Source organism: Hibiscus syriacus, unplaced genomic scaffold (assembly GCF_006381635.1).
Source record: "Hibiscus syriacus cultivar Baekdansim isolate YM2019G1 unplaced genomic scaffold, ASM638163v2 tig00110443_pilon, whole genome shotgun sequence".
Classification (NCBI taxonomy): domain Eukaryota; kingdom Viridiplantae; phylum Streptophyta; class Magnoliopsida; order Malvales; family Malvaceae; genus Hibiscus; species Hibiscus syriacus.
Window position 1 is genome coordinate 1237021 of NW_024062739.1, and position 23957 is coordinate 1260977.

The 23957-nt window shown below is 34.6% G+C and overlaps 2 long non-coding RNA genes across 2 annotated transcripts; both read left to right on the forward strand.

Annotated features, from left to right (window-relative positions):
- The first annotated feature begins 13596 nt into the window (after positions 1 to 13596).
- Positions 13597 to 14611, forward strand: LOC120125809. Its single transcript, XR_005516399.1, has 3 exons — positions 13597 to 13683; positions 13999 to 14106; positions 14329 to 14611. It is a non-coding gene; the product is annotated as an uncharacterized LOC120125809 (long non-coding RNA).
- A 659-nt stretch (positions 14612 to 15270) lies between these two features.
- Positions 15271 to 15791, forward strand: LOC120125806. The gene is made up of 3 exons (XR_005516398.1): positions 15271 to 15292; positions 15485 to 15553; positions 15650 to 15791. It is a non-coding gene; the product is annotated as an uncharacterized LOC120125806 (long non-coding RNA).
- The last annotated feature ends 8166 nt before the right edge of the window (positions 15792 to 23957 follow it).

The following is a 23957-nucleotide window of genomic DNA, read 5'->3' on the forward strand; positions in this document are numbered from 1 at the left end:
ATAAATAAGAAAAATATTATTTTAAAAGTAATAAAATGGAAACAATATGAAGTAAAAAAAGAAAATAAAAAGAATAATAATTAACAAGCATGATAATAATAAAAAAGTCAGAATTTAGGGGGTCAAATTGCAAAAATGTAAAATTTAAATGGGGACCGAATTTAAACAATTGAAAATCTTGTGGCCGAATTGCATATGGTGACTGAAATGGATTACGACTCAAACTTACAGGGATCGCGGAAAGGATTTAACTATCCTGTAATTACACGGTAGTCCCTGGTATATAAATACCCAAAAACAGATATTTCTCATTCATTCTCACCATTTCACTCCAGCTCTCATCTTTCTCAACCGAGAGAAAACTCTCGGCCAGCCCCCCCTTGGGCGATTACCGGTCACCAGTCCGGTGGCCCTTCCGCCGCCTGAATCGCCGCTAGCGGCGGCCGGGAAACCTAAACCTTAGCAAAAGTACTCCCTTTAACCCCGTACACCCAAATCCGAGACCTAAAACACCAAAACTTATCCCTACCAGCGTGGATCTAGGTGTAAAGTTTCGATTTTTTACCCCTCTCGCCGGTGTCCCTTCGTTTCTTGAGGCCTTTGGCTTTGTGGTTTCTCTACGTGCTTGTTTTGGTTTGTTTACTGAGAGGCTTCGGCCTTTGGCTTGTATTTTTGTGATGATTTTTGTCTGTTGTTGATGGTCTTTTTGTTCGGTTGTGGCTCGATGATGCTTCTATTTTTATGGTCGTTGGTCTCTCGGTGTGGTACTGTATATGGTTGATGGTTGTTGTGTTGATGGTGTTTTGGGTACTGTGTGGTTTTGGATCTTGGTTCTCGATGATGGTATTGGTCCCCCCCTCTGTTGGTTGGCGGTGGGTTTTTATAACCCACGCCGGCCGTTGGGAGTCCCGACGATCTCGGGATCGTGGTTGGTTGGCCGGGGATTTCGGGATGGGTCAGTCCCGATCCCCTCGGCCGGAAATCTCGGTGACCGGTGTGTGGTGGCGTTCAGGCTTCTGGTAACCTTGATTTGATCTTGACCGTTGGATTGGGTCAGATCCAACGGTCCAAGATTGGCCACGGCTGATAGCTCTTTGTGGGTTAAACAAACCCTGATTCCCTTGCTATGTTGGCCATTGATCTCTTTGTTGATCCAACGGTCCCCTGTTGTGTGGCGCTGTGACTAAGTCTAGAAACCCTGATCTGCTTGGACCTCGTTCTAGACCCTGAACAGAAAAACAAAAACAAAATAATTAAATAAGAAATAATAATAATAAATAAAATAATTACAATAATAATAAATGATAATAATAAATAATAATAATAATAGTATAATATATATATAAATATTTTAAAAAACATATAATATATAATTTCCAAAATGTTTTTTTTTAAAATTATATAATATATATATTTTTAAAAAAATGCTTTAAAAAAATTATATATTATATATTTTTAAAATATTTTTTTTAAAAAAACTATATAATATATAAATGTTTTCAAAATGTTTTCAAAACTATATATCATATAAATTTTCAAAAATGTTTTTCAAAACTATATATATTATATACGTTTTCAAAAATGCTTTTAAATATATATATATATATATATATATATATATATATATATATATATATATATATATATATATATATACATTTTCAAAATGTTTTCAAAGACTATATATTATATATTTTTAAAATGTTTTCGAAAAAAAACATATATATATATATATATATACTTTTCAAAAAGCTATTCTCAAAATTATATATATATATGTATTTTAAAACATTTGTAAACTATATAATATAGATATGTATATATAAATAAAAATCAGACGAAAATAGGTGTCTACAGCTGCCCCTCTTTGTTCTTTTTCGTGGAACGAAAAATAGGACAAAGATAGAAAAGACACCAATTTTCGTTTGGTGGAGTTGAAAAATAACTCCATGTCGAATTGGGTTGCGGATGGCTCCTCCGTCGCGAAGTCGAGTTCATTTTGAAATGATATGGAATTGAAATGTAGTTTAAAATTTGAATCTGGATGCGGCTTCTTATTGCCCAATTGTGGTCAACCTCGGTCTTCTTCTCGGTTTAAAGACATTGGTTAAAAATTCGACTGTAAAGCAGTTCCTTGACTCCACCATATGATTGATAGGCCCTTGAGCTGAATAAAACCGACCTCGAAAGGTCCTCGTCGACATATGACTTTTCTCGACTTAAGTTATGATGTCGGAAAGCGGTTTTTTGTCACTAAGGCACGGTTAACCCAGGTGTTCTTCTCGACTTGGAAACCTTGATTGCAGCCGGACAATAGTGTGATTGAGGTGTCATCGAGCTGATTGGAATCGAACTCGACAATTTTATTGACAGATAACCCTTCTTGCCTTGAGCTATTCTGTAAGCTTGATTTGCCTCTAAGTTGAATATAATCGAACTCAAAGGTCTTTAGCAGATAACCCTTCTTGACTTAAGCTATGCTGCAAATGATGTGCCTTGGAGCTGAGCGGAGTCGAACTCGAAGGTCTTTTGGTCACAGATAACCCTTCTAGCCTTGAGTTATGCTGTAAATGATGTGCCGTTGAGCTGAGCGTAGTCGAACTCAAAGGTCTTTTGTTGGCAGACAACCCTTGTAGACTTAAGTTGTGCTGCAAATGATATGCCTTGGAGCTGAGCGTAGTCGAACTCGAAGGTCTTTGGTTGGCAGATAACCCTTCTCGACTTAAGTTATGCTGCAAATGATGTGCCCTCGAAGCTGAGTGTAATCGAACTTGGGGGTCTTTTGCAGATAGCCCTTCTCGACTTAAGCTATTCTGCAAATGATGTGCCTTGGAGCTGAGCGTAGTCGAACTCAAAGGTCTTTGCTAACAGATAACCCTTCTAGCCTTGAGTTATGCTGTAAATGTTATGCCCTTGAAGCTGAGTGTAATCGAACTTAAGGGTCTTTGGCAGATAGCCCTTCTCGACTTAAGCTATTCTGCAAATGATGTGCCTTGGAGCTGAGCGTAGTCGAACTCAAAGGTCTTTGCTAACAGATAACCCTTCTAGCCTTGAGTTATGCTGTAAATGTTATGCCCTTGAAGCTGAGTGTAATCGAACTTAAGGGTCTTTGGCAGATAGCCCTTCTCGACTTAAGCTATTCTGCAAATGATGTGCCTTGGAGCTGAGCGTAGTCGAACTCGAAGGTCTTGGTGGCAGGTAGCCCTTGAGCTAAACTGCAAATAGTTTGTTTAAAAATGGCTTCCCTTTACGGGTCGAAAACGGTCATGATTCTTCCGGTGGTTCCCCTAAGCTGGTCTGGGAAAACCTACTGATAAATTCTGACAGCCGGATATCTTTCGTCGTGGAATTGAAATCTGGCTTGAAAGTGTTAACTGAAAACATGTTGCTCCTGGTGAGTTTGAACCGAACCAGATTTGATCTGAATTGGTTCTCGAACCCATCTGAAATTGGTTCTGAGATCTGTAGTTATGTAAAGTCGGTTGAGGTGTAGCTTCTTGCTGCTGAGTTACACCATCTTTCTTTAAAGGTGCTTGCAAGTCGAGTAACCTTCACCCTGAAGTCGAAGCTTGACTCTGAAAGCTGCAAAATTATGTATGCTAAAATGATGAATGTGATGCACCTAAGTATGTCTAAGATGCATGCAACATGAATAAATTATGTGTTATTTCTTGGATGGAGTCTCGTGCTTTGCCTGCCAATCTGGTCCATGGAATCGATCGTGCCCCATTTGCTTCTCGAGCTTGGGCTTTACAGACATTTCATATCTGAGATTGTTCTGTTTGAAAACGTTTTTCTCCTTTTTCTTGTTTCAGGAGAGAGAAATGATAAAAATGTTGTAAAGTATTGTTCGCAATTGAATCAAATTGTAAATGTGAGTTCAAAAAAATATCAAAGGAATCAAGAGCTCTTTTAATGCTTTCAGAGTTACAAATCTTTGACAAATGTTCAAAGGGACGAGTCGGCTTTAGGTTGGCCTCCTTTCTAAGGTTTTTTTGGTAAAAAATGTCATTTTTTAAATATCGCAACATGCTTTGGCACTTTAATTGGGTGCGGACAAAATGACGCAACTAGCATGATCAATTACTAGACCTTTTATCTCAGTCCTCTGAAATCTTTCATTTGTTCAAGCTTTGTAGGCTCTTCCAACAAAGGCAGTGCAAAAAATATTGGTCTAAAAATGAAATTCTTGAGTGTTTGTGTGTAGTCAACTATAACAGGTGTTCCTTAACTCCCTTAGTCCAACATTACCGAAAATTTCTTCTTTAGATAAATTTCATTTACTTTGCCATTGTCTGGCTAGCAAAAATCCATAAAGCCGGGGCGTTCAACCAATTGCTTTAGAGGGACAGCTCAGTATTATAATTACTTTTATCGGGTTTAACTGAAGGGTTCGTCTCACCACAAAGTCTTCAGCCTGACAAAAGCAGTGGAGCAAACACCGAATTGCCAAGTTTTCGAGCAATGTCATGGTTTGAACGTAATCTACTCATAAGGCCAGGGCTTTCAAGTTTCCTCTATAACCAATTGCCTTAGCGGAATAGCTCAGTTTTTACGGATTTAATTTCTTAAGATTGTCAAGAAGAACCTGTTATAGCCTAGGTATTTGTTGAAATTCAAAAATTTCATCTTTAGAGTTCAATTTTCAAGCAACTGACCTAAACTGGATTCACCTACTCGACTCTTTCATTTGTAAAGATCATCATCGTCATTGAAAGTCTTAAATAAAAAACACATAGTAATTGTCATATGCAAATGATGCCCCGTGTTGTCCGCATCTTATGAAAGGAAAAGGGTATATTGGTTAATTCCAAGAGCAGGGTATGGTGTTTGAGGGTATATTCTGGATAAGGTCAAAGTCCTTGTTTTTAAATCATGTTACTTCGTCAAAGATTCATAACTTTGAATCGTTTACAGAGTTTCTTAATTCAAATGATATGCAAAGAATTACAAATTTGCAAATATGATCCATTGCTTAACATCTTTTAAAGTAACATAAATTTGATTAAAATGTTCTTACAAAAACTTGAAAAAAAATGGAAGAAAAACAAAGTCAAACAGAATGCCTCAAATGATGAAATGATATTCCTCACTTGGATGCCCCCAAGTTGTTGAAGTCGATCCAGTTCTGGTTACGCATCTTTTGTACGACCCTCTTAAATGCGTAACAGTTCTCAATTGTGTGCCCTGGGACTCCGCCGTGATATTCACAATACGCATTCTCGTCATACCACTTGGGGTATGGGGGCTTCATGGGTTCTACTGGATATGGTGACACCACATGGGTGTCAAGAAGTTGCTGGTAAAGCTCTTTGTAGGTCATGGGAATAGGGTCGAAATGTTCTCTTTCCCTCCTGGACTCTTGTTTAGAAGTACCTAACGGTACAGCCGCAGTTGATTTTGGGCTGGAGATTGTAACACCTTTGCTGGAGTGTTTGATATTGTTAACCTCTCCATCCCTCTCCCTCATAGGAGGCTTCTTACTGGCTTCCCTATCCTTAATCTTACCTTGCTTTATGGCCGACTCAATCATTTCTCCGGCCATAACCAAGTTTGAAAAGCTTCCTGATGTGATCGCCACCAGATGCCCGAAGTATGGAGCCTTCAGAGTTTGCACGAAAAGTTTCCGGGTTTCCTTTTCATCTAACGGTGGATGAACTTGCACAGCCAAGTCCCTCCATTTTTGTGCGTACTGCCTGAAATACTCGTTATGCTTCTTTTCCATGTTTTGTAGCATAACTCGATCTGGCCTTATGTCATTGTTATGCTTGTATTGTTCCAGAAATGACTTGGTCAGGTCCTTCCAGGTCTTGATATTTGATCGGCTTAGCTGGTTGTACCACCGAATGGCTGAGCCCGACAGACTATCCTGAAAGCAGTGGATCAGGAGTTGGTCGTTTCCTCCATATCCTGTCATCTTTCGGCAGAACATGGTGATGTGAGCGGATGGGCAACTATTCCCGTCAAACTTCTCGAACTCTAGGGACTTAAATTTCGGGGGAAGAACCAAGTCCGAGACTAGACTAAGTTCCGTTGCATCGATTTCATGGTAGTCACGGTCTCCTTTGACTATATTCATTTGGTCCTCCAATTGTTTGATTTTTTCCTCTATCTTCCTCGCTTTTTCCTCTTCGTCCAAATCCGGTACATGGTAATAACCCGGATTGTTCCTAGGGTTAAATACAGAGGACAAGGGCTTTGATTTTGCAGCAGATGAGTCCCCTCGAAGTTCTGGTAGGATTTCAGGTGAGATAACCACTTGCGGGGTAGGTTGTATAGTTACCCCTTCCGGTGAACCTGCCCCGGGCGCACTGGTCTGTTGTAGGCCAACTAACTTGGCAACGATCTGATCAACCAAGGACTCTTGGTTCTTTGTGATTGTTTCCAGAGTATTTCGACTGTTCTGGTTTATCTTGTCTTCTAGTTCTTTTTGTAGTTTTAACATATTATCCTCGATTTGTGTAATTTTGGCTTCCATCCTCTTCTTCTTCAAACGAGTGTTATGTGGATGGGGTGTGTCCAATGCTTGAGGCGGTGTATCCAGTATTTGTTCCCCTTGATGAGACATGTTTATATTAGTTAATGTGAATGCAAAGAAAATAACAAAATGCAAAGAAAATAAGAAATGCAAAATGTCTAAATATATGATGCATGAAATGTCCGAGGCATTGATCCAAAAAATGTGCCTGTTATTCTGAATAACCCTTATTGGTGACAAAAGTGTTACGTCTGAAGAGACAAAAAACTCTCTTTGATGGTACAAATCCTGTACAGCTTCTGACAAGTTGATTCGTCTTTTTCACTAGTTGAATATCCTGTCGAACCATTCCGGCTCCTTTGGTTAAAATGTGCAAATAATGAGATGCTTGCCCCAAAAAAAAAAGATCTCGAAGGACTGCATCTCCGACTTTCACTTTCTACCGAGCTTGTTTCTAACGAAAGTGTCATTGGAGCCCTCTATTGAGAGAAACTATCCGAAGCTTGCTTCTTGAATTCGTCCGTAATGGCATCCAACTCAGCTAGTGTTTCACCATCTTGTTCTTGTAGTTTTCGAAAGGAGCGATCGGGTCAGTGACCTTTTCCTCGTATTGCCCCTGCAACTTTGCTTTTGAGTATTCTTTGACCACGGTTGGACTTCTGAGTTTTTTTATCTCTTTGTATTATAACCCATTTGTCCATTAATGCAGATTATTCATGTTTAACAAACATATTTTTGGTGGATCAACACATCGTTTTAAATGATGCAAACGATGAACACAAAATAAAAGAGAACAAAAAATAAAAGGGTTAGTGAGGTAAATCAAAACAATAATAAAAATGAAAAATGCTACCCCACATGCTTATTATTCCTACCCGGACATGATCTCTATCCCGCATGCTAATTTCAAACAAAACCTAACCACATGTTTGTCTAGTTCGCATGCTTTGAACAGAAAATAAAGTAGGAAATAAAACAGCCTAGGGTTTGGAATGAGGTTTTGGGGTGGGCTCTAATTCCCTGTACTCTCCCGGTTTAGGTTCTAAAAAACGGTACTCGAGTTCTCCTTGCCAGTGCCCCCTTGGGCTTACCAGACCCTTAGTCCTAAACCCATCACAGGCTTGTGTGGACTAAGTTAAACTCGAGGGGACACATTCCCTTATGCCCGCACGGTGAATAAATTCACACGAAGACATAAGGTATATGAATCCCGAAGGCTACTTGCTAGGCATATGCGGTGAATAAATTCACACGAATGCGTCACTTTCACCCCCACTTAAAAGGGTTCGGAGCTAGGGTATAGAGCCTGAGATGAAACTTTTCGAAAATCTGAAATCATTGAAAAAATGTTAGTACAACTATTTACTTGGAAAAATAATCAAAGGTAAATAATTGGAATCGAATAAATAAATTAAAATTTAAATTTACAATCTTCGCATAAAAAGACAACCGAAAATTAATTCTGGCCTGACTCACTTGCCGGTCCCCAGCGGAGTCGCCAAGTTGTCGTAACCGTCTTTCAGTTGGACCCCGGAATTGGGCTTCGACTTAGGAAAAATGATTTGGAGTCGCCACCGACCACTTTAAAACGAATTTAGGTGGGTCGGACACCATCTTACCTGATCTGCGTCGTACCAGAAACGTGTCGGGTTCGGGAGTCGGTTACGGTCAAGGAAGGATTAGCACCCTTGAACCACCCTTTCGGTACCAATTAATTTGTCGGTTGTCTTAGTTGTGAAAATTTAAAATTTAAATTTAAATTTAAAAACTCGATGCAAATCACTTACCTTTGATCGATTAAAGTTACCGCTAAAAAGGGGTAAACAAAAAAAAATATGTTAGACGATAAAATAGTTAAATAAAAATGAAAGGATAAAATAATAACAAAAAAAGTAGTAATATAAAAAAAATCAAAGAAATTAAATTAAAGTTAAATAAATAAATATTAAATAAATAAGAAAAATATTATTTTAAAAGTAATAAAATGGAAACAATATGAAGTAAAAAAAGAAAATAAAAAGAATAATAATTAACAAGCATGATAATAATAAAAAAGTCAGAATTTAGGGGGTCAAATTGCAAAAATGTAAAATTTAAATGGGGACCGAATTGAAACAATTGAAAATCCTGTGGCCGAATTGCATATGGTGACTGAAATGGATTACGACTCAAACTTACAGGGATCGCAGAAAGGATTTAACTATCCTGTAATTACACGGTAGTCCCTGGTATATAAATACCCAAAAACAGATATTTCTCATTCATTCTCACCATTTCACTCCAGCTCTCATCTTTCTCAACCGAGAGAAAACTCTCGGCCAGCCCCCCCTTGGGCGATTACCGGTCACCAGTCCGGTGGCCCTTCCGCCGCCTGAATCGCCGCTAGCGGCGGCCGGGAAACCTAAACCTTAGCAAAAGTACTCCCTTTAACCCCGTACACCCAAATCCGAGACCTAAAACACCAAAACTTATCCCTACCAGCGTGGATCTAGGTGTAAAGTTTCGATTTTTTACCCCTCTCGCCGGTGTCCCTTCGTTTCTTGAGGCCTTTGGCTTTGTGGTTTCTCTACGTGCTTGTTTTGGTTTGTTTACTGAGAGGCTTCGGCCTTTGGCTTGTATTTTTGTGATGATTTTTGTCTGTTGTTGATGGTCTTTTTGTTCGGTTGTGGCTCGATGATGCTTCTATTTTTATGGTCGTTGGTCTCTCGGTGTGGTACTGTATATGGTTGATGGTTGTTGTGTTGATGGTGTTTTGGGTACTGTGTGGTTTTGGATCTTGGTTCTCGATGATGGTATTGGTCCCCCCCCTCTGTTGGTTGGCCGTGGGTTTTTATAACCCACGCCGGCCGTTGGGAGTCCCGACGATCTCGGGATCGTGGTTGGTTGGCCGGGGATTTCGGGATGGGTCAGTCCCGATCCCCTCGGCCGGAAATCTCGGTGACCGGTGTGTGGTGGCGTTCAGGCTTCTGGTAACCTTGATTTGATCTTGACCGTTGGATTGGGTCAGATCCAACGGTCCAAGATTGGCCGCGGCTGATAGCTCTTTGTGGGTTAAACAAACCCTGATTCCCTTGCTATGTTGGCCGTTGATCTCTTTGTTGATCCAACGGTCCCCTATTGTGTGGCGCTGTGACTAAGTCTAGAAACCCTGATCTGCTTGGACCTCGTTCTGGACCCTGAACAGAAAAACAAAAACAAAATAATTAAATAAGAAATAATAATAATAAATAAATTACAATAATAATAAATGATAATAATAAATAATAATAATATATATATATATAAATATTTTAAAAAACATATAATATATAATTTCCAAAATGTTTTTTTAAATTATATAATATATATATTTTAAAAAAAATGCTTTAAAAAAATTATATATTATATATTTTTAAAATATTTTTTTTTAAAACTATATAATATATAAATGTTTTCAAAATGTTTTCAAAACTATATCATATAAATTTTCAAAAATGTTTTTCAAAACTATATATATTATACGTTTTCAAAATGCTTTTAAATATATATATATATATATATATATATATATATATATATATATATATATATATATATATATATATATATATATATTTTCAAAATGTTTTCAAAGACTATATATTATATATATTTTAAAATGTTTTCGAAAAAAAAACATATATTATATATATATATATACTTTTCAAAAAGCTATTCTCAAAATTATATATATTATATGTATTTTAAAACATTTGTAAACTATATAATATATAGATATGTATATATAAATAAAAATCAGACGAAAATAGGTGTCTACAACCAAAAACAATAATAAACATAAAGAGTAGTAGTTTATTCTTCAAACTTAAATTTGCAACACTGTGAATTTCTTATTTGTCTTTGTTTTTTGATTGAAGTAATGCAATTCATTCAAGTTTCAATTTGCAGAAGAAGAATAGTTTCTGAAAATGAAAATCGCAACACGAAAATGACTATCGCAACGCGAATTTGACTATCGCAACGAGAGAATCGCAACGCGAAACTAAAATTGCGTTGCGATTTTCATTTCGCGTTGCGATTCTCGGTTAATAATAAGCAATCTAAGTGAAATGGTTAATCTATTATTGAAATTACCAGTAAACTTATCATCAATTTCAATATGAAAAACCTAATAATAATGCAAAAATTTCAAAAAGAAAATAATTAAAAAAACTAACCCTCGTTGGTTGATTTGGTTGATTTTCCATTTCTGATTGTGAGGGTGGCTCTGAGAGATGGAGATAGACGGATTTCGCCGGAGATGGGGACGGATTTCGTCGGAGATGGGTGAGAGAGTGAGAGATGGAGATGGGACTGAGTTGTGATTTTAGGTTTTAGGTTATGAGTTGCGATTACAGGATATACTGTGGACGGTTCAGTGTTCCAATATATTAATATTCGTGTTTGGAATTTAAAAATAAAATACTTGGCCAGGATACTAATGGCGCTTTGAAAATCGCATTGCGATTATGTATTATCGCGTTGCGAAAGTCAGAATCGCGTTGCGAAAGTCAGTATCTCGTTGCGATTTTGTATTATCACATTGCGATAGTAAGTATCGCATTGCGATAGTCAGTATCGCATTGCGATTTTCCCAATTCGCGTTGCGATTTACTTATTCGCATTGCGAATTGGGAAAATCGCAACGACACTGTAGACCATCGCAACGCGATTTCCAACTATCGCAACGCGAAATGCAACGCGAATTTGCGATAATGGAGATCGCGTTGCGAATTAGCGATCGCATTGCGATTTTGTTGGTCATTTTGGCAAATCCGGAAAAAGTTGGTTAAAATCGTATATTATAAGGCATTTTTGGTCACTGAGGCGATTTTCTCTATTTTTTTAGATTATGGGATCAAATTTTATCATATCTCAGTAATCATGTTAACATCCAGCTCAGATTGCCGTCAATATTTTAATAGAAAATGACGAGTTTGGAATATACTAAATAGTCATGTGATAATTTTGTAACTTTTAATGCTTGGGGGACTCAACAAAGCAACATCCTATAGTCGAAGGACCATTTTGTAACTTTTAATAATCGAGAGACTCAACAAAGCATCACCCTATAGTCGGGGACCATTTGTATACTTTACCCTTTTATTTAAGATAAAATATTAATATATTTTGGGTAAAGTACACAAATGGTTCCTCGATTATAGGACGTTGCTTTGCTGAGTCACTCGACTATTAAAAATTACAAAATGGTCACCTGACTATTCATATGTCCCAAACTTATCATTTTCGGTAAAAAAAAGTAACAACCGTCTGAGTTGGACATTAACATATTGCATGAGATATGATAGTTGTTTGAGATTCTATGATCATATTTTACTATCATATCTCAGTCAGCATGTTAACGTCAAACTCAGACTACCATCAAATTTTTTAACAAAAAAGGAGTTTGAAACATATGAATAGTTGGGTGACCATTTTGTAACTTTTAATAATCGGAGACTTAACAGAGCAACATCTTATAGTGTAACTTTTAATAATTGGAGGATTCAATAAAACAAAATCCTATAATCAGGAGATTATTTGTGTACTTTACCCATATATTTTCATGTCAATTATCACTTTGTTATAATTCGTCAATATGTATCACTGTAATATATATCCATTTGATTAAAAGTTTATAAATATATCTGACGATTAATCCAATTTTAAAAACCATTGATTCATTTTAATATCAACGATAATTTATATGAATAAACTTAGTTAAAGAAATCGTTATTATTTTTAAAAGTTATAGATTTAAATATCAACAACTACAAAATTAATTAAGTATTTATTATCAAATAATTAACAGTATTTAAAACATATATTATTTATAATTACCTTTAGCTTAATCAAAACCTAAAATCTCTATAAACAACAACGCTTCTTTTACTATTAGACTATTCAATAAGTTCTACAATCTTATTTTTCATTCAACGGTGTTTATAATAACCTAATGAGCATTTTGAAGTTAGGTATCTTGTGCCGGAAAACATAGACAGTAACTAGGATAATATTCAGTAGTGGATGCAGGCTTTATTAAGGATAGACACTTATCCACCGTGAAATCTAAATTTTTTTTTTAGTAATTTATTTTATTAATTATATCCACCCTGATATTTTATTTGTGTCCGTCTTATACAAAAAAAATTATGTTAATAATATACAAAAAAAATAGGTATCTACAATATATTTTGAGCTAATATTACAAACATTACCACTTTAGGTGTTACACCCGTCACCGACGTTAATTTTTTTGTTAAGTGACACGTGTCACAATTGGATAATTTTTAAAAAAATTATATAAAATTTTAAAAAATTATATATTTTTTAAACTAAAAACACATAAATTTCGAAATAACCCCAAAACTTTAAAAACTTTTATTTTAACCCTTAAACCTACACCGATCGCCACCCTTTGCCGTCGATGAAGTCCCGCCCGACCTCACTTCTCCCGACGACCAAAATCCCTATAAAATCGAGACCGATCAAAGTTTTATACCCCGCGAATCCTAGGATGAAAAGCGCGATCTCATGCGATTCTAATAGCTAATCAACGACAACTATGGTGGCGTATAACTAGGATGATAACAGGAACTACATCGGAGGCGATGGTCGTGATCGAAAAGGGTACCGACGGCGGGTTAATGTTAGGGTTTAGGGATTTTGAGACTTTATTGGCTTCTGCCCCCTAGAATTTCCGGGATGACTCAGCCCTCGTCTTCTTCTTCTTCAGTCAGGTGCATTTTCATGTTCAAGTCATCTTTTTCTTTGTTTGAACATGAAATGTTTGGGTTTATGCATCTGGGTGTGATTGGAATCCTGGGGTTTGAACATGAATGAAATGAACTTATCTGTTTTGATTATTCATTGTGGTACTGGACCAAGTTTATCAAGTCCGAAGGCATTTGCACAATATGCATAATCGTATGTTTCCTTTTTCTCCCTTGCCCTTTTGCTTGATCGATCACATAATCGTATGTTTCCGGTTCCAGATAGAGGATGTGCTATGAAGGATTGCCTTTTCTTGTATTTGAGCTATTATACATTTGATATTTTTGTTGTTGTTGTAGAACACTAGGCATAAGAAGCTCAAACAATATGATACTTTTCCAGAAATCAACATGGAACTTTTGGTGGAAAATTTTCATTGTCTAACAATGCTGATAACTTTATACACGGTCGAGGTGAGTCCTAGCCATTTGCATTAGTAGTTCGTCGGATCAATACCTATGTTCAGTTCCCATCCATTGATGTTAACCATGGAAGTGTCATTGTTTTTGAAGGTCACTCTCTCTCAAACTTATATCCAGTGGGGATAAATAAGTGAATTTGGATTGATACATCGAATAAGTTCACAAGACATTACTTGTTGAGGTTGATTTTAGTTGTGCATGTTAATCCTGACTTGTTTGATAAGTATGAGGATTGGCTCATGTTTAGTTCCTTCGGAAAATATGTTACAACACCTTCTTCTTACTATGATAGCTTTCCTTCTCCAGGAAAATGGAAAGTTACTCGTCCAAGAGCAACGGATAACTTGAAGTGTGTTTCAGATAATTCAAATAATGAACTCCTTAGGAAGGACCTGCATAATAGTTCTCTGGTGAGTCCTAAATCTTGAATTCCAAAAGAGTTCATATGGATGTTCATTCTTGATGCTATAATATGTTATTTCGACTTCTTATGAGGACCTGCATTCATGATATCTTTATGTTTCCCAATCATTATCTTCTTACGATTATTCAATCTTTCCTTGGATTGTAGAGCCATAAGGTCGATGCGGAAAAGCTGGCATTATGCCCTATTTTTCTTGATTGTCATCCTTGCAGTTGATCACCATGATAAACTGGTCTCTGGAACTCTGTCATCGTTTTTCTTACCGAGACTGATGTGACTATATTTTGTCAACTCAATAACAAAGATAGTCCAGGACTTATTTCAACATCTACATCAGACACCAGTGGCTACAAGCTTACGTTTTGCCTGCTTATCTAATTCGTTGAACAAACCAAAACCTCTAAACTTGGATGTGTCCTTGCCTAAATTCGGGATCTTCGATGGAACTTGTCACGGTTACTGTATTTGTTCAACATTCAACTTGAGAAAAATGTTGCCACGTAACTAAAACTTCTATTCCCTTCTTGATTCTGCCTCGACTTGAAGTTAAGAACATATTTTTTCGGAATTGAGTGATTCTTTTGTTACAAACATTTGTAAGATTCTTGTGGTTCTCCTTGTAGTATGCTGCTCATTTATTGTTGTTGGTGGTTTCCTGTTCTTCAAGTTTAGGTAATGTACAATCAATCGTTTATTTATCGAAATATTAGTTTATATATAATCTTGATATGATCCTTAGTGTGCATGTATCTAGAGATGAATTTTATTAGAAGAAATTGCTCTAACATAATACACAAAACAGGAAAACATGAAAGAATAAAGCTGATGCCTATAATCATAACATTTAGCAGCAATGATTTAAGATATTACACGAAAAGAATGCGAGGAAATAAACAGACTTGCTACATAAGGTATTTTACTAACTGTCATTGCTGACGAGAGTACAAAGCTATTCCTGCTGCTGTTAGATGTTTTCCAGTTTACCTGTTCAGCTTTTCTTAATAGAACTTTTGTGCTTTTCTTAACATTTTCTGCTTTAGATATCTGGATGTTGGACGAGACATAATTGCTAGCTTGCAATACGGGGCTAGGTGCCCTTGTGGTTATTGTCATATATCAGATGTTGAGAATCACGAGAGGGAGGATCACATGGAAAGCTTTTTCCTCGCAGAAACAGTAGGTGACAATTTGAACGTATTATCTGTATTCCGCGTTTCCCTAGTCACAAGTTAGAATTTTGATTGGCTTGAACTTGAGTCCAATTTGACCTTTTCGTCAGCTGCCCCCTTGGATAATTTTTGGTATTAGCACAACATTGTCTTTTCCATTCCAGTACATTTTTTTTTTGTAACCTCTGAACATGGTCAGGTGAAATATGTGGCTCCTTTTTGACTTGGCTGTGGGTCCTGACAACCTTGTTGAAAGTGGACCGTACAAGTAAGATTTATGTTTCCTTGGGCCTTTTTGTTAAAAAAAAAAATTGTATACCATGAAACAAGCTACGTTTTCTTAATGGAAAAATTCCATTTATAGGTACATATTTAGCACCGAGGGCCACTTGTTGCCTGCGACTCCTCAAATATCCTTATTACAAGAGCATTGTTCATATTTTGGGGCTTATTGTAACCGTGGCTACTTAAAAGAAGAGTTTCGTGCGTCAGACAAGTTTGCTGATTCTCAAGAACCTAATGGTAGTAGAGTTTCCGAGGGTTGGGTTCGCACTGCATTTCCTTTGGACTCTTCTTCATTGGAGGCATCTCCTGTATCAGGGTTGATTAAGGTTAGTGTTGAAATAATTCGGAATTAAATTTATGTATAGTGTAATGAGTATTGTTTCCTCTACTTTGTTTTTTGTTTGTTTTTCTACTGGATTGATGGTAATATTGGATGGTGAATTGTTATTAAAAGATTGGTTAATGTTTGCCCTCTCAGTGCCTACTTAAGGATTTCGACTTCTGCTGTCTCCGAAATGAGTTTAGTTATTTCCGTTGAACTCTTCTCATTCTTAGAAATTTTCTTCTTTTACACAGGGCCTTTGTCCAGGACTAACTCATGCGCAGAAGTATGGCATTTCATATCTAGCTTCGGTCGATACTCCTAATGAAGATAGTTCTGCTAAACAAAAAGAAACCGTGGTTCAGAGCCATGCCATAGTCGTCGTCTCCGACCAAATTGCTAATCAATCATTATCTGGCGACAGTTACAATGTTAAAGAATCAACTGGGAAGGAACCCGAGAGTGATCCATCTCAATCATGAAAAGCCTTCCCGAGCTTGTATAATTAACCAGAGGTAGTTTGTTCCCTAAACAATATCATGACAAAACCAGAACTCAGCTGTTTCCTTTGTGCTATTTTCCTCGAAAGATCGTTGACTGATGAACGTAGACTGCTCGGCCATTTTATTTGACAGCACACATATTATTATACTCAGCAGGCTCGAACAATCCGGTAACAACTGTCAATACAATGAGTATACTTTTGAGGTTAGAGTTGTGAACTGCAAGACAAAGCAGGTTGTCGAGAAAAAACGAAGGTAGGCGTTCTGTTTACTTATGGGGGCACTTATAAACTTCGAAAAAATTGAACAGAACTTGTGTACATTTTATAAATGTTCAAGACAGGTTGATTACATGGGGTGAACCATTATCATCCTGGACTGCCTGCTCAAGTGAAACAGCCGGTTTAATAGGGGTTCCATTGATTCGGGGACTGTCGTGTAAGGGTCTCGGAAACCATTGCCGTTTACACCATTTGATTTAAGATGTACTTAAAATTTGATAGATTGTGATATTCAATTACCTTTCATGTTCGACTCTTTTTTGTTAGTTCAAAACTTGAAGAAATTCACGTGATAGTCCATGTATATATATATATATATTCCCTAATCATGTGGTTGTGGTGGTGCAAAATAAACAGTTACCAATGGCCGCCAGAGCATCGGCAACCCGATTACCTGCACGGAACACATGTTGCACTCGAACCTCCCAATACCGGTCAAGCATCACATGTTGCACTCGAATCCCCCAATACCGGTCAAGCATCTTCCAAATAGCCTGGATAATCGTGAAATGTTTCCAATTCGACGCATGGTGCCTAATAATGCCAACAATGGCAGAATTCGCACACTCGAGCTCGACTCGTTGTAAACCAGGGGACCGCGCCGTTGACAAACCATTGTAAACCACCCAATTTTTAGCTTCAACAACACTGCAAACCCCAGCATTCCAGACAAAACCATACACACGGTCACAGTGATAAATTTAAAAATATTTTTAAGATTGGATACACATATTAATCTCATCCTAGGTATATAAGATCTCGAGTGAGACTTCAAATTTAGATTGATAATCTAATCATTAAATAAATTTAATATAGATAATAATATCAAATATAATATTTTTAATAATAAGAGTTTGAATAATCCTATTATTGATGAGGGTCCATTTCAGCCTCACCCATGCACATTAAAAAGCTGTTTAATCATTAATATTCTTGTTGTGCTATACCCATACACATAAAATCCATCCCCTGTTATTTTATATACTTTGTTCAGAATTTTTCTTTTTATTATTTTCTAGTCAATTCTATATATATCCTAAAAAAATAAACGAAACGGGTTTGAAAAACTCAAATTTCGACTTCAAACAATTACGATAACCAAGAAAATTATCACGAGTAAAATAAATAAGGTAAAAACATAAAAATATTAACCTTTACGTCTAAAAATACCTTAAAAATAATTCTGAAAAAAAATAAGTGAAATTCATTATAATATTAAAATTATAAGTGTTTATAATTATAAGTGTTTATAATGAAATTCGGGTCATAAACTCAAATTGTTCAGGTTTAATTTTAATAGTTCATATAATCATATTCTAACTATAATATTTAATAAGTTTAAAATTCGAATCAGAGTACAAAACAAAGCCATGGAAATGGCTAAAGGACAACATAGTCCCAAAACAAGGTCAAAATGCCAAAACAGAACCCTGATGAAGGAACCACCATATATACCCTTAATATGAAGGGACACTGACCTAGACAAAAGTTTGGGGCACCTTTCTCTTGCATTAAATGGTGGCTCTTGTTTAGGACCAAGTTTCAAAGGGACAAATAAGGGTCCATCAATTCTTCTGCTGCAAGAAAGTGTATCTAAAAGAAGTGACAGATGCTGGTGAAGCCACGTCGAAGCATCGAAGACCATTCATGGTTGAACAAAAAGGGTCCCCCTCCATGGAACGTGATCCATCATCATCGGACCCTTTTGTCCTAGCCGTCTACTGTTCGGTCTTTGCTTCCAACTGAAACCTGTCTCTTTACAACTCTTTGTAAAACTCCAATAGTTAGGGATGGACCTAGAGGGCGACGGGTGGGGACGGTTGTTCCTAAAATATGTTTCATACTTAGATTTTATAAGTTTTTTCATACTTAAAATTTTATAAATTAATCCCTTTTAACATGAAATCGTGCGTCTATCCCGACCGATGATTACAGCTTTTGTAACATGATCCATTACCTCTCTCGTACATTATTCTTTTTATAAGAAGAGCAAGTGTTACAAACAAGTGAAATAAAATGAGTTGAAAGACTACGGAGAGAAAGATTAAAACATATATTATAATATCGATTGTAATGATATATGATATGTGGAAGAGAAAGATGAAGTGGTCGATGTGATTCTAATCTTCTAGTTCTTTTTCTTAATTTTAATCTAGAAGTTTTATAATGACTTTTAGTATAAGTATCAAGAGTAAGATTATGATGATTACCATAGATAGACATGCCTAATGAATATGATTAATTGACAATAGATTTTGATTCTGATAAATCATGTGAGTTTGTCAAACTGTTATGATAAGTGATGTTTAATAAAGACGTTACCATCAATATAAATTACAGTAAAGTACACAAATAGTCTCTCGACTATAGGGTGTTGCTTTGTTGAGTCTTTTGATTATTGAAAGTTACAAAATCGTCCTCTGACTATAGGGCGTTGCTTTGCTGAGTCCACCGACTATTAAAAGTTACAAAATGATCACCTGGCTATTCATACATTAAAAATTTGTCATTTTCTGTTAACAAATTGGCGGTCATCTGAGCTAGACGTTAACCTGTTGACTATGATATGATAAAATATGATCATAGAATCGTTTGAGCTGTATTTTATGGAACGACTCTCCGTTTACAATATGCCATTGAGAAAGTGATTGAAAGCAACAATTATACCAGTAGAAATGATTAAAATATGATTTTATCATATCTCAATCAATAGGTTAACGTCCAGCTCAGACAGTCGTTTATTTTTTAACGAAAAATGATGAATTTGGAACATATAAATAATTGAGTGACTATTTTGTAACTTTTAATAATATGAGAACTCAGCAAAATAATATCCTATCCTAAGAGATCATTTTATAACTTTTAATAGTAAGACTCAACAAATTAAGGTCATATAATTAGTAACCATTTCTATACATTACGCAATAAATTATGTGTAACTTTAGTGGCCTATTACAGACGTGCAGCTCTATCCAACCAGATGGGTTATGAAAATTTTCTGAGACAGTGGCCCTGATCTACTACAGTTAAATGGGCTCAGACATCTTTAGGCCCCCCTTCTTCAGACATGATCCTGCTCCCTATCTTACATATATTCAGATAATTGTGTCCACATGTATATCTATTATGATATTAAGACACAATTAGATGATAATAATAAATAAGGGTAAAGTACAAAAATGTCCCCTATTATATTGTAGGGTGTTATTTTTTTGAGTCCCTCAACTATTAAAAATTACAAAATAGTCCTCCAACTATAGGATATTGCTTTGTTGAGTTCCTCGATTATTAAAAATTACAACAAAATGGTCACTCGACTATTCATATGTCCCAAACTCTTCTCTTTTTGGTTAAAATTTTGATGACATTCTGAGCTGGACATTAACATATTAATTGGGATATGATAGTAGTTTAAGATTTTTGTATCATATTTTATTATATCACAGTCAGTATATTAACGTTCAACTCAAATTGCCTTCAATTCTTTTAACAAAAAAGGATTAGTTCATAAAATATGAATAGTCAGGTGACCATTTTATAATTTTTAATAGTCGGGAGACTCAAAAAAGCAATGCCCTATAGGTAAGGGACCATTTTCTAACTTTTAATAGTTGAAAGACTCAATAAAACAACACCTTATAATCGAGGGACAATTTATTTACTTTACACAATAAATAATTAGACGAGTCAATTAGATTAAAATGCCATGTATGGAATTTGAACATTCATTCATCCAATATCCTTTATAAAGTGATTTCATTAATCAAAGAGAGCGATATTATCGTTAAAGATTAATTAAAAAGGATATTTGATTCACGTAATCTCTAAAAAGCATGATGATCTTTCTGCCAGCCACTAAAACTGATTCGGCCATCCTGATTGGTTTTAAGTAAAGATCAAGTAAATCACTCCCAGATTGAAATTACGGATTTTTTTTAAATAAAAGAAAATAAAAGGCTTTATTAAAAACGAGCTCTTGAACTATAACATGATTTTCATATTGGTCCTTATTTTTTTAAAACTAAATCATCATTTCTGCTTCTCGTTTTACCCAAAAAAGTGAACAACATCCAATAATAACGAGTCATGTGTCATGTTTTTATTGAATATTTAAACTATCCATATTTCCCTAAATTTGTGTATCAGAGTCTACTACACTCTTAAGCGTGTACAACATCCATGTTGTCAATAGCGGAACTTGGTGATGGCATTTGAGAACAATTTAAAATTTTAAAAAGTTTAGAGATGTAAATTAAAATTTTGATTTTTTTGAAGAGTTTAGTTTATATTTTCTGCCAAAAAATAATTGGGGTCTAACTAAAAATTTTGAAACTTTGAGAGGCTTAATGAGAATTTTTTAAAATTATGGGGGGTTTAATTAAAACATTCAAAAAATTTAATACTTAATCTGAAATTCTAAAAAAATTGTGGGGATAATTTTTTTTTTAATTTTAAGAGTCTAAATTATAATTTTTCAAATTTTACTAGTCCTCATTGTGTTCTTCCTCTACACATGTAACATGGATGGTGCTATACGAGTTAAGACTCAATCGGCTTAATTTTGGTTTTTAGGGTAAATTGAGAACAAATTGATAGTCTAGGTACTACATCTGACCCCAAAAACTTTTAAGGACCAATATAAGAATATGAGTATAGTTTAGGGGTCAAACATGAGTAAACCAAAAACGAGAAAGCAATGAACAAAAACAAATCTTTGAATGAGAAATATTGAATAAATCAAAGGGCCATATACATTATGAGCATAGACATTTCACAAATGGAGTTGTTGGTCAGCCCCACCAAGGTGTCGACTGTCCAAAATTCCAGCAACATTTGGAATAATGGCATTGTGAAGGATATTCTCTCATTTGTGAATGATAATATATTGCTTTTTGTAGGACCATAAACTAATAAACTAGATTAGTGGTCCTAATTATTAATTAAGTTATGGATTGTGAATGGGATATATATTTTTTTATCGGCCTAGAGTGAATATGATGTAGTATTTGTTCAAAGACTCTCAATCACTTGACATTGAATCAGTGGCGGAACTTGGTGATAGAGTTTAGGAGGGTCAACTTAAAATTTTAAAAAATTTAGAGGTTGAAATTAAATTTTTTAAAAATTTTGAAGGGTTTAGTTTACTTTTTTTTCAAAAAAAAAATTAAGGTATAACTAAAATTTTTAAAATTTTGAGAGGTTTAATGAGAATTTTAAAAATTATGGAGGGTTTATTAAGAATATTCAAAAAAAATTAAAGATTAATATGAATTCCTAAAATTTTATGGGGACCAAATTAAATATTTTAAAATTTTAAAGGTTCAAATTATAATTTTTCATACTTTTAAGGAGTCTTGGCTCCCACTAGCTTCTATTGTGTTCCGCCACTACATTGAATACACCCTTGTATATATGATTAATTAGTTTAATTGAATAAATAAAGGGGGAAATATGTTAATTTATGGAAATGATATTGAATTTATATTTATTTATCAAAATGATACTCAAATCATATTATTTATCAAAGAAAAATTGTACAACACTCGTTGAGCGACGATGAGCACGGTTAACGATGAACACTATTAAATTAATTTATAAAATATTACATTATAAAGTACTAAACATATGATTATAAATTAGTTAAAAATATAAATGTAATTTTATTAAAATAAAATATTTATAAAATATTAGTTTTTATAATCTTATTTTAATTATAATTAGATCAAATATTAGTTTGGGAAATTTATAAATCATAATTTATTTTCATAGCTTTGAAGTCGCCTATGTCGCCGCTACCATCATCGTCGCCGTCACTGGTATAATATTTCGTCGTTAATTTAGTCTTTGTTGTTCGTCGATGGTGAAAGATGACACTGACGGGTCGACGGTGACGACGACGGCGAGAGGAGCTTTAAAGCTATGAAAATAGATTATGATTTATAAATTTCCTAAATTAATATGTGATCTAATTATAATTAAAATAAGATTATAAAAACTAATATTTTTTAAGTATTGTATTTTAATTAAATTATATTAATATTTTTAATTAATTTATAATTATATATTTAGTACTTTATAATTTAATATTTTATAAATTAATTTAATAATACTTATCGTTAACGATGTTTATCCGTGACAACATCATTCTTTATCGAAATGACACCCTTCTGGTAAAGACACGCCACATGGGAAGCATTTTTCAAAAGATACATTTGTGCAGGTTTGTCAAGCGTGCAATACATGTTAGTGACATGTATGATTACAAGTGGCAAAACAGTGACAACGCATATATAGGTGTTGTCTTCAGTCATTTAATGAGTATATTTTTATAAAATTATTTTTAAACATTTTGCACAACTTATATATATATGAACAATATGAGATTTGATAATATAATGAAAAAATTTATTGATTTTAAGCTATCAAAGAAAGTTCACGAATCTGATCAGACTCGTATCAATACGATTGTCAAAAATAATTATTGTCTTAAAATATATTCAGAATCCTAGTAGATATATTTTAAAGGGTAAATTATGCATTTAGTACTTAAATTATCTGTTTTGGTCTATTTTAGTATCAAAACTTTCATTTTTTCAAAATCATACCTAACATTTAGTTTTTGTTTCATTTTAGTACCCTACCATTAAAAACTTAGCTGAACTTTTACAACTTGGCACTTTTTTATGGGTAAATTACATCATTCATCACTCAACTATCTTCTCACTCCAATTTTGGTAATGAAGTTTAAATTTTTAATTTAATTACTTAACTTTCAAATTTGTCCTAATTTAATAACTCTAACTTCCAAATTCAATTTTTTTATTTTAATTATATATTAATAAAATAAAATAAAAATCATGTCACAAAATATTATTAATAAAATAAATTAGAGTGATTAAAACATGAGCAATTTAAAATTTGAGTGGTTAAATTGAAATTTTTTAAACTTTAATGACCAAAATAGGAGTGAGAAGATAGTTAAGTGATGATGTAATTTACCCATGAAAAAAGTGTCACATGCAAAAGTTCTATTAAATTTTTAACGGCAAAGAACTAAAATGAAACAAAAACTAAACATACTAAAATTAATAGTTTATGAACTAAATGCATAGTTTACCCTATTTTAAATGAGCCTAAATTTATTATTTAAACCCAATTTCTATACCTAATATTTTTATTGTAGCCCTTTCAAATTTCAAACAAAACTTTGGACTTGGACATAATTTGTCCCTAAATAAGGCATACAAAGAAGCAAACAAATAAAGAGAGTGAAATAAATAA